This window comes from Patiria miniata, unplaced genomic scaffold, assembly GCF_015706575.1.
Source record: "Patiria miniata isolate m_02_andy unplaced genomic scaffold, ASM1570657v1 HiC_scaffold_2, whole genome shotgun sequence".
NCBI lineage: Eukaryota > Metazoa > Echinodermata > Asteroidea > Valvatida > Asterinidae > Patiria > Patiria miniata.
The window spans coordinates 6,314,206-6,328,101 of record NW_024037058.1 but is presented as its reverse complement, the minus strand read 5'-3'; the positions used below and the strand labels follow the sequence as shown (position 1 = coordinate 6,328,101).

The 13,896-nt window shown below is 38.6% G+C and overlaps 1 pseudogene; it reads right to left on the bottom strand.

The window, feature by feature from the left end:
• Positions 1–10,230: 10,230 nt before the first annotated feature.
• Positions 10,231–12,319, bottom strand: LOC119726890 (annotated as a pseudogene).
• Between the last annotated feature and the right edge of the window lie 1,577 nt (positions 12,320–13,896).

Sequence of the window (13,896 nt, the reverse complement as noted above, 5' to 3'; positions counted from 1 at the left end):
AGTAGGGTTATATCTTATATTTGGAAAACACATCATGCATTGACTTTGTATTTGCTGAGACGAATCTGAGAAAATTGAACTAAATTGCCTTTTGTGGTAATACTTTCCCTCAATTCGCTCTCATTGATAATACTTTCCCTCTCATTTGTAATTCTTTGAAAATGTGCACTGCGCTATTTGCAAACAATGTAAAGGGGCATTCCTTTGCTCTCATTATTGGACCACCAGATCTAAGATTTTATAGGAAGTCGGCTGGGTGTTGTAGTCCAAAATTTTCCAAAGGGAAGTGGTTAAAGTCATTAGAGTCAACACATACAGAGACCAAAGACCTTAAAAATAAACCAAATACAGCATTGTAGGATGTCATTCGAGGGAATGAACTTTAAAGTTCTTTTTCAGTGATAACACTATTTAATATCTGATGAAAGTGGTTGGTGGATACACTTAATAGCCCCACTTTAATTAATCTGTCCTTACACTCGGTGATAGATCTGTACAGACTGTCCTGTAGCCACTACCAGATCACCACCTGATGTAAATGTGATGCCACGTGGATGACCACATCCCTTGATCACACATCCAATGTACTTGCCATCAGGACTGTAATGTTTAATGTCACTTGGATGTCCGAACACAGCAACATAGATGCTGCCATCACTGTCACAGGACACACCTTTAGGGTGCCCATCCTCCTGTATGTTGCTGGCCATGTCTACTGAGAATACACTGGCACCATAGTAGTCTACACATACCAACCTTTTGGTAAAGTCTGTTGTGTAGACTAGGCGGTGATTATACATTGTCAGATAACTTCCAATCATTGGAGCAGGCAGTCTCCTGATGAGGGATCCATCTGGGTTGTGTAGAGATATTTCATTCTTTCCTTCATAACCCACTGCTATCAGATTGCTGTCATCCACTGCAATGCATCTTGGTGTCCTGTTTGGCCCTCTACCTGGTGTGAACTGATGGAGGAGCTGATTTCGCTTGTTGAAGACCTTGACTTCTGGACCATCTACGACAAGAAGCTTGTTGTCCTTGCTCACTGCAATACACCTTACATCAGCAAGGCCATTGATTTGTAGCTTTTGTGGGAAAGGTGATTGTTGCAGATGACTATTGGGAATAGAAACTGTAAATAGTGCATCACTGTTGCCAGCAAATGCTTTTAAAATATTTCCAGAACTTGTTATAGATGTAAATATTGTATTTTTAGAGAGTGCTGCAACATGTTTTATAAATGCATGTGTCAATTTAAAGTTCTTGATTTCACTCTTCAGTTCCCATTTCTCCTTCACATATGATCTTGCAGGTCTTGGTGATTGCTTTGCTGCAGCCTTTGGCTCTTCTTCCAGAATGAGTCTCCCAAGTGACCTCTCACCTTCTTCAAAGTTCATAAAGGTCAACTTGTCAGGAACTTGCTGTGGTTGTTTCCCTGTCAATTCACTGAGGTTATGCAAGAGCTTCTGTTGAAGTTCAAGAATCTCATAGCAACTTGCTTGATTCATGAGTTGTTTGACCTCCTCCAGCTTGTGCTCTGTCCGTGTCACCTCTTTCCTGTTGTTAGCTTGAGCAGCTTCAAATGTTTCGACTCTTTCCTGATAAATCCTGTCAGTCTCTGTTAACAATTTCTGCTCCTCCTGTCGGATCTTGGCAACCTCTTGGTCAGCCTTTTCTGAGATGTTCTTTTTGGTGTTTGAAAACATGATGTCGAGTTTCTTGCGAGATATGCAAGTCTTCTCTATGGTGGTGTTCAGTTCTGTTTTGCTTTGAGCAACTTTTGCAACAAGTTCTTTTACCTTTTTCTTACATTTCTCAAAAGCCTCGGGTAAGCCAATACAAGAGTGTTTTGGTTTTTCATGATCTAGAACAGTACACATGAGACATGTGACTTGCTCACTTGTGTTGCAGTAAACATTGAAATTTTGATCTGGATGCTTGCCACATTTGGGAACTTCTTCTCTTAGTTTACTCTTGTAGACAATCTCTCCTGATCGGAGTTGAGCCAGTGTATAGATTTTGTGAGATTTCATTAGATACGTTAGACGTTCATGAGCCTTTTGACATTCTTGACACAGGAAATGATCACAGTCCATGCATCTTGAAATAGCCTGATTCTCCTCATCACAGGCCTGACATTTGATGTCTGACCCTTGACCTTCCAGTAGCTTTTCCTGCATTGTAACTTCCTCCACCAGGGCACTGAATGCAACGTTATTAGGGAGATCAGCAACCCCAGACCCTTTCAACATGGTTTCACGTCTGCACAGGGGACATGTCAGCTTTGTACCGCTAGGATCTTGGCTCTGTCTGAGGTTGTGGAGGCATTGCAGGCAAAAACTATGCAAACAGTCCAGCAGTTTGGGCTGCCTGAAACGGTTGGTGCAGATGGAGCATTCCAGATGATCCACACTAATCTTCTCCAACACTGATTGAGCTGTGACATTAGATGCCATCTTGACCACTTGAGATGAGTTTTGTTTTAAACCTATGAATGGATGGATGTGTTCAAAGTTATACTTCAATATATGATAATCTTAGTAATCATCTGCAACATTGTCAACATGTTTTGTTTCCTTGGTTATTGGTATCGCTTGCAATATATCATTCAGTCACTACATTGATATAACTTGGGTCCTATTTGCAGGAAGGCACTTGCAATTGGGCAGCCCCACTCTCTGGAGAAGGCACTAAGTTTTTGAGCTCACCCAAAATAACCCTTAGTTACTCCCCTGCATTAAAATAAAATGAAAGTGGATGTAAAATGTTGTTTTTTACCAGTATAATTGTTAGTTACAGTTTGGTTAATTAGCACAGTTTTTTATTTCAATGTGCCTAGACAGTTACCAAAATGTTTAGTTTATTTCAAAATTTCAATCAAATAGCCGTGTCCTCTCTGAGTGATCTGGGGTTTGCTCTTTTCAGCGTTTGCAGCATTGCTGATGTGACTTTGGGCATGATCCCTAGCTACATATGTCATAAACACATTCACGGCATCTGACTAGTGCTCCTTAAACAGAGACAATTTGAAATTGGGGAAAAGCCAACATAGGGCTGGTCCGGGATAGCACAGTCGGTAGTGTCGGTACGGTAATCTGCAGGTCAAAGGTTAATTCAAATCTCACTTTATCAAGTTGTTTGTTCAACTTCTACACTTTTATTTGACGTTCAAGTGCTGGGGGGCCATTAAAAAAAATGGCAGTACAAATGTTAGAAGCCAGTGACGTCACATGGAAATGGTCCCCCCCCCCCCCCCGAAAAAAAAGAAGTCATTCGAAGGGGCCATTTGTACACTATTAGGTATATAGTCTGCATGATTATAGGATTTTATCAGTGCTCCCCCTTGAAAATATGATAGGAGCCTTCACCCCACCCCCACCCCCTATTAAATTTTGGATGCTTAAGTGTCCAGAGAAAAAAGAACGTTCTACAATCAGCACGCCTCCCTGCAAAAAATTCTGAATCCACCCCTCCTAGCCCCCCTAAAATATAGGCTCTACAACCGCACCTGTTGAGGTTCAATGAAAGATCAAGGATATTGAACAGGCAAATAATTGTATTCGAACATTGACTACTCTCTCTAAGACCAATGCTGCTCATACTGGCATATTATTCCATGATTCCTAACAACTGCCATTAAATATGTGTACAACAAAAAGCACACTAACCTGAATTGAAGTTATTTTGTAATTGTACGAGGAAATTTTGAAATTATCCTTCTGAAAGATGGCACAGTGTCTGCAGTTTACACTGTTTGATGTACACGCACAGTACATGTATGTGAATGTTGAAATATTTGCATAACTTCCCAGTTCTATTTGTTGAAGCTGTTGGAGTCCATGTATATACATGTACTGAACGGTAATTTATGCACAGATCAATGCAGGTTTCCTGTGCATAAATGGCAGTCAGTATTTCCAATAAACTAGTGCCCCCACAAAAATGGAATCAGAAGTTGCCATGTTATTTTTTGGTGTCAGTAGGCCTGGTGCTTAACAAATTTCAGCCTGAAGAAGATTTTTGTTGTAATTTCATAAATGGCAGTGAGTAATTCCATGAAACTAGACTTGCCCCCACAAAAATTAAATCAGAAGTCACCAATGTTATTTTTGGTGTCAGTAGCCCTGGTGATTAACACATTCAGCCTGAAGAAGATTTTTGGTTGCAATTTATTATTTTCCTTCAGCAATCATGTATGTATGTATGTGCTCACTCTTGAATAAATCACTACCCCTCCCCCTCCGCCCCCCCCCAAAAAAAAATTGGCTCACCTAGTTATGGAATATAACTTATTATAAACCCTCCTGAATACAAACATACATTGTGTGCAAAGTTGTCCTTTCAGTCAAAATCAGTCAAGTGACTGTCTTTAACGGTTGAGTTCTCCCTGCCTACATGAAGCAGGATTCACTGGCCGTGACTGTTGATGTTACTTGATGCAGCTATATGCTCTCATTGTAGGTGATCAATATAAAGCCAGCTGTGCATACCACTTGCCTGCTTTTGTCTGTTGACTTAATTTATGCTTATAAATACAATAGACAAAATTGGAAATTTGTCAGCAGAAAAAAATCAATATAATTATCTGGCATGCCCGGGGTAAGAATCTCTCAAATCAGATTACTGTTGGTATATTAAGGCTGATGGGGTTATTTTCTTTTGAATATTTCTTTATAATACCACAACTTGTCTAGTTGGAGATGCCAAAAAAAGAAAACACACCAATATTTCTAGAAAACAGAAGTACAGATTGGACAAAGTACGGTTCTTTATAACAATAAGAACTTTTTTCAAAATACTTTTGGTTCATTTGTTGGCTTACGGTCTGAAATTTGTTTTGCGAAATGCATGATTAAATTAGTGGTTTTTTTTTTTTTTAAGTTTTACTTACAAAACAAAGGTTTTCTAGCAGTATAGATATTACTTACTTCTGAATGATACATCAAACTTAGAAAATTGCTTCCCCCCCCCCCCCCACGTTCAGTCCTTGAAAAATTACCCCACACGTTTTGACTTATTTGCCCTCAGACAATAATTAACTCAAATGTTTAACTGCTTCCTAGCTGCCCCTAATTTATCGCGATCAATAATTTAATTGCTGGGAATGTGTCTCCTTGCATTATGCATATGTATGTGCACAAAAGTAATCCAAAATAACAGCCTTTTAAAGGTTGCAACTGCCCCAAAATGGAAATGTTACCTAAACATTAGAACATACATGTTGAAAATGTATTCTAAAATGAATTGGGTGAAAACACATTAATTTATTACATTCAAGATTTTTCCTGGTTTCCCTTTCGACAAAAAAGACAAGCACCCAATTGATAGAAAAGGAAAAGAAATGACTCAGGTTGGACTACAGGGTGTTGGAATGATTCTTGATTTCAAAGTTTGATTTAATTAAACTTTTCAAATGCAAAGAGATTAAATGTCTCCAAGAAAATACCCAAGGAAAATCAGGCTTCATATTAAAATCTGAGTAGAATTTGCCCAATCAGTGACTATAGGGCCACTTTCCATTTCACAATATCTGTTTACAATATTAGGAAAACATAAATGCAAAGCCAACCATAAAATTTGAAGTAGATCCCTTTCAGCATGGTTGTCATATAGTTGAATTCCCGGAAAATGACAGAGCCCAAAGCTGAACATTTTGTTTCAAATTGATTTTTTTTCCATTAAAAAATCATATCTTTTGTATATCTTTTTCTGCTGAGACTATTTGAATTTTGTAAATTAAGAACTAAATTCTGATCCATTTTCCAGGAAAGCTAAAAATTAGTTGCTGTATAACTGTAGGCCCAAGCTCCCATTTTGTCAACACAGAAAAATACAAAGGTGAAAATAAAATGTAAGGAAATGTACATTACAATTATACCACAGCACAGATTTGTAACACTTGATAAAAATTATACGGAATCATGATATTCTACATGTAAGTTCTGTGTGAAATGAACCTTTACCCCAGCCTGAAATACAAATCTCACAAAGCCTGCACTTGCATTTTGTATGTGAAAACAAGATGCCAAAATGACTTCTAATTTAGCCCCCAAACCATTTTTCTACAACCCCCTCCCCCTAAAAAAAACACATTCAACCACATTCTATCTCACTGGCTCAACACTCAAATAAAAGTCTTAGTTGTCCCCTTTTATTTGCATGCAATTGATGCTTTAAGATGCTGAAGATGTTATTAATGTTCTGTCATCCGCCATGTCAACTTTGCGTGGGATTGCACCCAACAGAAAAACAAGCCTCACTGTCTTGCATAATGTGTGAAAATAAAAATAAAAGGGGTTCCTTGGGAAGTGCCGTATACCACAGTGAATAATGAGTTATGTGAATAATAAGTTATACATGTACATGGACAGCAGTCATTATGCAACCATTATCACGCACACACAAACAATCAAGATGAAGGTACTTGTAGCAAAATTGAAATCAGTGTACACAGTCAAAGAAAAGACCCAAGAAAGTTTACAATCTGCAAGTGTTGCTAGATCATGCGTCTGCATATCTACTACACTTTATTGACCGAATGTTAAATTGTCAATAATTTTGATGAGAGACCATTTTTTTTGCAGCACAGTAAAGAAAACTTTCAACAAATGTGTACATCAGAACTGTCTGATCTATTTGGTTTTGATGGGCATCCTTGGAATGTTTTGTTGATATAATGTTGAGTTTATTTACAAAGTTTTCATAATGGATTCATGAAACAAATGAAAGAGGATGATTACACATAACTGCTTGATAGTATTTCAACTGAAAGGATGCCAGTTGTAAAATTGAACAGTGGCCTCTCCATAGTCAGACACTCGGTGGCGCACTCACCCCTATTGTACATGTTAAACGTACATGTAGGTGAGATTTGAGACTTGCACGGTGGAGGTTCATACTTCATGCGAATGCACTGCCTCTAGAAAGTAGCAAGTTTTTGGTAGCACATTAAAGAATAGTTTCAACAACTGCTTAAAGAACTGGCTATTAGTTTGTGTAGGCACCATTGGAATTTGTTGTTGGCATAGTGTTGATTTTATTAACCGAGTTTTCATAATAGATTCATGTAAAAAATAAGTTTCAAGGATGATGATGATGACATCCTGAAAGCATGTCAATTGTTAAATTTAACAGTGGCCTCTCCATTGGCAAACACTTGGTGGTGCACTCACCCCATTAAGCCAGAGTCGTATATAGAGAGAGTTGCAACAACTAGCAAGTTGGATTTATTTTAGGTCCAACTCGGGTTGCGTATTGTCTGTAATGTTATGGGAGTTTTGTTCTCAGACACCAGTTTCTCTAATTTTCTGTATATTAAAATAACCCCACAATCTCACTTCAGAATATTTACTCATTCTTGGACCTATAATGGCGTCTGAAAATGATACCATTCATGTCGCAACTCTCTCTGTACTCGGCTCTGTATTAAATATGACACTCGTATATTTTGCAAGGTGAGACTTATAAGTTTGAAGATACACCATTTGAATTGACTGTCTCTAGAAGGTTCTGAGAGCCATGTTACATCAATTAGATATTGCAAGCTATTATTCAATATGTGCTGACACCAGAGGTGTGAATTACATTTGGAAAAGCTGTGTATAGGCCAGGTGCCAGACACATTATTTGCATAAATGCAATTCCCTCTTTAAACGCCCTGTCTCAATCTTTATTCACAAACAAACCAGACCAAGAAAATATTGCTAAATCAAGGAAGTAAACAACTCAATCATTTATGGAATTAACAAACTATTAACTGTTATGATACAGAACCTCTCACTAGTAGGTCATTCTATACATTTCGGGTCCAAAGTCTGTCATTTTTCCTGTCCCTGTTACTTCTGAACATTGTAACTTGAAGTTTCGGTGTTCGACTCGTGTGCCGTGGTACACAGGTTCGAATCCTGACCGTGTGAACATGGTGCTTGTGCTCTTGAGCAAGGCACTTTACCATTGTTGCTTCGTCCTTCAGATGGGACGTAAAGCCGTAGGTCCCGTGTGTTGTGTAATGCATGTTAAAGAACCCAGTAACACTTGTCGCTAAGAGGAGGGGTTTGCCCCGGTGTTTCTGGCAGTGGCAGCAATTATGCGCCGCAGCACCTAGCAAAAAGGTGCTACATAATGGGTCTCATAATGTTCATATACTTCATTTACCTGGCTTTGGTTGCATTCTCCCCCAGCGCTTTGTATCCTCTGGCCAAAAGCGCTATATAAATACAGTTATTCCTACAAATGTACTGTTAGGGAGACACGTTAGCGTAGAAATTTCGATAGTAGGGAGACACTGGCTTAATAGGTAGACACCTAGGTGTCTCCCTATTGGCGCAGCCCCCCTTTAGAGACAAAATTTTGCTGTCGAAATTGGGTTATATTTGTTGCTCGTAGTCTAAGTAGTAAAAATCCCGAAATTCGTGGAAAAAGGACAAGGGAACATATTGGTTAGGGCACATTTAATTCGGAAAATTTTTGTGCACAAGTCTATGGGAAAGTCTCCCTATTACCCCATTGCCGGTAATTATTATTATTATTATTAAAATTACTTGCAAGTTGCAAGTATTCCAAATATTTTTTTTTAATTTCTTGAGTAGGCGCTATGTTTGATTCAAATAAGCACTCTTGGAGGAAGAACACAAAAGTATAGTAGATGCAGTTTGGAGGAAGAACACAAAAGTATAGTAGATGCAGTTTGGAGGAAGAACACAAAAGTATAGTAGATGCCAGATGTATAGGGACATGAAAAAGCGGACCCCAAATGTATAGATTGTTCCTAAATGCATCTTTTATTGCAGTATTCACATTGAAGAAAGGCAAAGAAAGGTGATTTCAATTTACAAATATACAACCATATTGCTAAACCTAGCTCAGTGTACAAATACATCAGTGAATTACCAAAAAGTTAATATACAAATTTGCATTGAAATACCCAAGGTTTTTATTTTTTTAGCTGAGATGTAAATTTAAAGAAACTGATATTAATTTGATGCGGCACTCACAAACACTGCAAGAAACAATCATGGAATCATACGTGACTTACCTTAGAATTGTTGTTAAAATTTTTTTTACATAGTATGTACATTTTATTCAGTTGCTTTTAAATATTTGCATTTGTTTAATGTAGCATTAATGTTTATTCAAATCGAAATATTATTTGCATTCATTCAAATTTTATACTTAAACTATAAACTGTTTTTCCATGAATTGAAAAATGTAAGAAAACGATTATTTTTTCATTGGTACATTTTACACTTTGAAAACTTGTCAAACATTAAGTTTTTTTGAGATTCTGAGAATATCACAGTAAATTGCCGTGATACTTTTTAAGAGATTATTCACATTTAAAAATATCAAAATGTTTAACTTGCGCATGTAACTTGTACATACAGCATTTCATAATGCTGTGCCTTAATGAGACAAACAGATTATTCCATTTGCTTCCATGCATGTTGAGACCCTGTCTATTTCCCCCAGAGTACAGTTCTGTTTGTGATGTGGAAATCAGCATAGGATATTCATATTGAGAACTAGGGCGCATTTGCTCACTCGCCACTTGGTGCAGCTCTGTTTACATGGGAAGACTGGCTCGTGTCTAGGCGCTCTGAGCAAACTTTCGTTAATATACCGAAAGTGTGTTAGCTAAACTTACTTCCTCACATCGCATCGCAAAATACAAATTTTCCTCTTTCTCATGAATTTAATTTCTTCATGATTAAAGGCGAATAATTATGTGCACTTTCCCATTGGAAAACGGGCAACTCAGTGAAAATTTCGCGTTTCCTATGGAGGTCACGGCACATTTCCCCGATTTTTGAGGGTGCGGGTTTACTTCTTCGAACGGCACACGTATAAACCCGGTCGCATACAATTACCTCGCATGGTTTCTGAAAGAGAACACAATAAGCTTTCCTTTTATGTAACAACCGTTTTGATTGGTTGAGAAGAAAGAGGGGCACTTTTCTTGTCAAATCAGACATCGCTTTTGTTCTGAGGATCGACCTGCTGTTTATGTATAGTCCGGTCAACACAGTGGGGCTGTGCGGGTCGCTGGGTCAGTGCACCGTTGTGTGAGACTGCAGCGCATGCAGGACTTTAATTTTCTGCACATATGGGGGGAAAAGTTCTCCATATGTTGGATGAATTCTGGGTGTTTTGAAAGAAAAGAACATGGATAATGGGCTATGTTGTTGGTTTATTTTTATTCTTACTATCAATTTTATTATTTTGTCCTTACACTCAGTGATAAATCTGTACAGAATCTCCTGCAGCCACAACCAGATCACTGTCTGATGTGAATGTGATGCCCTGTTGACAACCACATCCCTTGATCACACATCCAATGTACTTGCCATCAGGACTGTAATGCAGAATATCACCTGTTGGATGTCTGTACACAGCAACATAGATGCTGCCATCACTGTCACAGCACACACCAGTAGGGTACAAACCCCCCAGCATTTTGCTAGTCATATCTACTGTGAATACACTGGCACCATAGTAGTCTAAACACACCAACCGTTTGTTGAAGCCAGTTGTGTAGATGAGGTGGTGATTGTACATTGTCAGATAATCCTCAATCATTGGAGCAGGCAGTCTCCTGATGAGGGACCCATCTGGGTTGTGTAGAGATATCTCCTTCTTGCCTTCATAACCCACTGCTATCAGATTGCTGTCATCCACTGCAAGGCATGTTGGTTGGCTGTCTGACCCTCTACCTGGTGTGAACTGATGGAGGAGCTGATGTTGCTTGTTGAAGACCTTGACTACAGAACCATCTAGAACAAGGAGCTTGTCATCCTTGCTCACTGCAATACACCTTACATCATCAAGTCCATTGATTTGTAGCCTTTGTGGGATAGGAGATTGTTCCTGTTGACTATTAGGAATTGAAGCTGTAAATAGTGCACCACTGTTTCTAAAAAGAATTTTATTGCCAGAGAGTGCTGCAACATATACTATCAATGCAAATGTTAATCCGAAGTTCTTGACTTCAGTCTTCAGTTCCCATTTCTCCTTCACACATGATCTTGCAGGTCTTGGTGATTGCTTTGCTGCAGCCTGTGGCTCTTCCTCCAGAATGAGTCTCCCAAGTGACCTCTCACCTTCTTCAAAATCCAATGAAGCTCAACTTGTCAGGAACTTGCTCTGGCTGTTTCCCTGTCAATTCACTGAGGTTATGCAAGAGCTTCTGCTGAAGTTCAAGAATCTCACAGCAACTTGCTTGATTCATGAGTTGTTTCACCTCTTCCAGCTTGTGCTCTGTCTGTGTCACCTCTTTGCTGTTATTGGCTTGAGCTGCATCAAACGTTGTGATTCTCTCTTGGTAAATCCTGTCAGTCTCTGTTAACAGTTTCTGCTCCTCCTGTCGGATCTTGGCAACCTCTTGGTCAGCTTTTTCTGAGATTTTCTTTTTGGTGTTTGCAAACATGATGTCAAGTTTCTTGCGAGTTGTGCAAGTCTTCTCTATGGTGGTGTTCAGTTCTGTTTTACTCTTACTAACTTTTGAGACAAGTTCTTCAACTTTGTTCTTACACTTTTCGAAAGCCTCCGATAGGCCGATGAGGGAATGTTTTTGATTCCCATGATGGAGAATAGTACACGTTAGGCATATGACTTGCTCACATGTGTCGCAGTAGACATTGAGATTCTGATCTGGATGCTTGCCACATTTGGGAACTTCTTCTCTTAGTTTACTCTTGTAGACAATCTCTCCTGATCGAAGTTGGGCCAGTGTGTAGATTTTGTGAGATTTCATTAGGGTTAAACGTTCATGAGCCTTTTGACATTCTTGACAGAGGAAATGATCACGGTCCGTGCATCTTGACACAGCCTGATTCTCCTCACCACAGGCTTGGCATTCGATGTCTGACCCTTGACCTTCCAATAGCTTTTCCTGCATTGTAACTTCCTCCACCAGGGCACTGAATGCAAAGTTATTAGGGAGATCAGCAACCCTAGACCCTTTCAACATGGTTTCACGTCTGCACAGAGGACATGTCAGCTTTGCACCACTAGGATCTTGGCTCTGTCTGAGCTCTTGAAGGCATTGCAGGCAAAAACTATGCAAACAGTCCAGCAGTTTGGGTTGCCTGAAACGGTTGGTACAGAAGGAGCATTCCAGATGATTCACACTAATCTTCTCCAACACTGATTGGGCTGTAACATTAGATGCCATCTTCACCGTTTGGGCTTGATGTGATAGGAGTAGACAGACCTTTAACCTGAAAATGAAGCACATTAATTGAAAGCTTTAGGATTTACACGTATTCAAACTTCAAATGATGATATGGTTGTAATAAGCATTCATAGGTTACAAAACTGCACCTGCGCAAACCGGTAAAATCAAACTTGATAGTGAAATTCTAACTCATGTTTCTTCTCAAAAATCCTCTCGGGCACAAACTTCACAAAGAAAATGTTTATTCTTGAACTAAGAAATATAAAGAGAAAAATATACAGAAGTCGTCCGATCTTGAACGGGTTGCGATCAGGATAAACGTGCAATATCCGCGTCACCGGGCACAGTTTTGTTCCGTATTGCTACATTGTAGCCACGGAAGTTGCCAATGTGCCTGCTGTATTTCTAGAAAAACGCGGACATTGTGTGGATGGAGAAACTTTTAATAGAGAAACTGACGGTTTTCAGGCTGTGTAGTGATATTGTAAATGGTCAATTTCATACTCTTTTTCAACAATGCTAATTGCTTTATATCATGTTGGTGGAAATATAAAATTAAAAATTGGCTAAACATTGTATAATTTGTTTTTTTCAATTGGCAAAGAATTTTTTTTTTTAATCAGTGGATCTGTAATCCAAAATGTAAAAAAAAGTGGCCTAAAGTGTTAGTTGTTTACGTATGATGAACTGAAAAATAGGACTTATCCATTGATAGCGTGGTTTGTACATGTAGGTTCATATGCATGAATTCAAGATTCTGCATTGCGTGCTTTCATGAACTTCTTCAGACTGGTTTAACACACTGCTCATGGTGCATCAGAGAAGGAAAACTGATGTACAAATTGGTAGTCAAATGTCTGCACAGTTTCCTATGCCAATTGTGGTTACATTTGTCAAGCTTATTCTCAACTAAACATACCTGAATGATGTCAGAAGATATTTCTGCAATCAATTTGGCTGTTTGATGAAGAAACTGATGGACTATTTGGTGGATTCTCACTCTCTGGATTGACTTGAATGTCTGTAGGGTGTGGCATTGCTCACTGCCTGTACATTCCCAATTCTATAAATACACCAGACTGCAATGGATCACAGGTCACACAGTTGAACTTGTATTGCCTAGTCAACAGGTATTGTTATTTTGTAAACCCTTTCAAAGGCCCAGTTTCTGGTAAAAATAGATTTACCAAGGGCCTGTTCCAGTCACTGTGTTACACTGAAGCGGAAATGTGAATTTAACACATACATGTATGTAATATGTTGAACTGTAGGCCTATGTACATGTTTGTACATTTGTATGAAATTGATGTAGCGAAGGGAATACATGCAAATGTATGCATGACACCCACTAGAATACAATACAACATATAGAACATAATAAGTTAGTTATTCCTGTCAGTCCCATTTTGAAATCTTTAAACAAAAATACAGCATTGTATGGTATCTTACATACATATTTATTTTCCAATTTGTAAAGCAATTTTCATGATTATTCGCAGACCATAAATAGTGTTTATACTGTTCACAAATGTTTCCAATGCAGAAATCTGATATGAGATCACAATAATAATAATAATGGAGTCTTATATAGCGCATGTATCTACCAACTATTAGGTACTCAAGGCGCTGGAGATATGTCTATTATTAAAGAAAGGTAAATCAAGTTTATGAGAGATATGAGTGATGATTGAGTTAAGTTAAAACAGATTCTCCCAAAGGAGCAT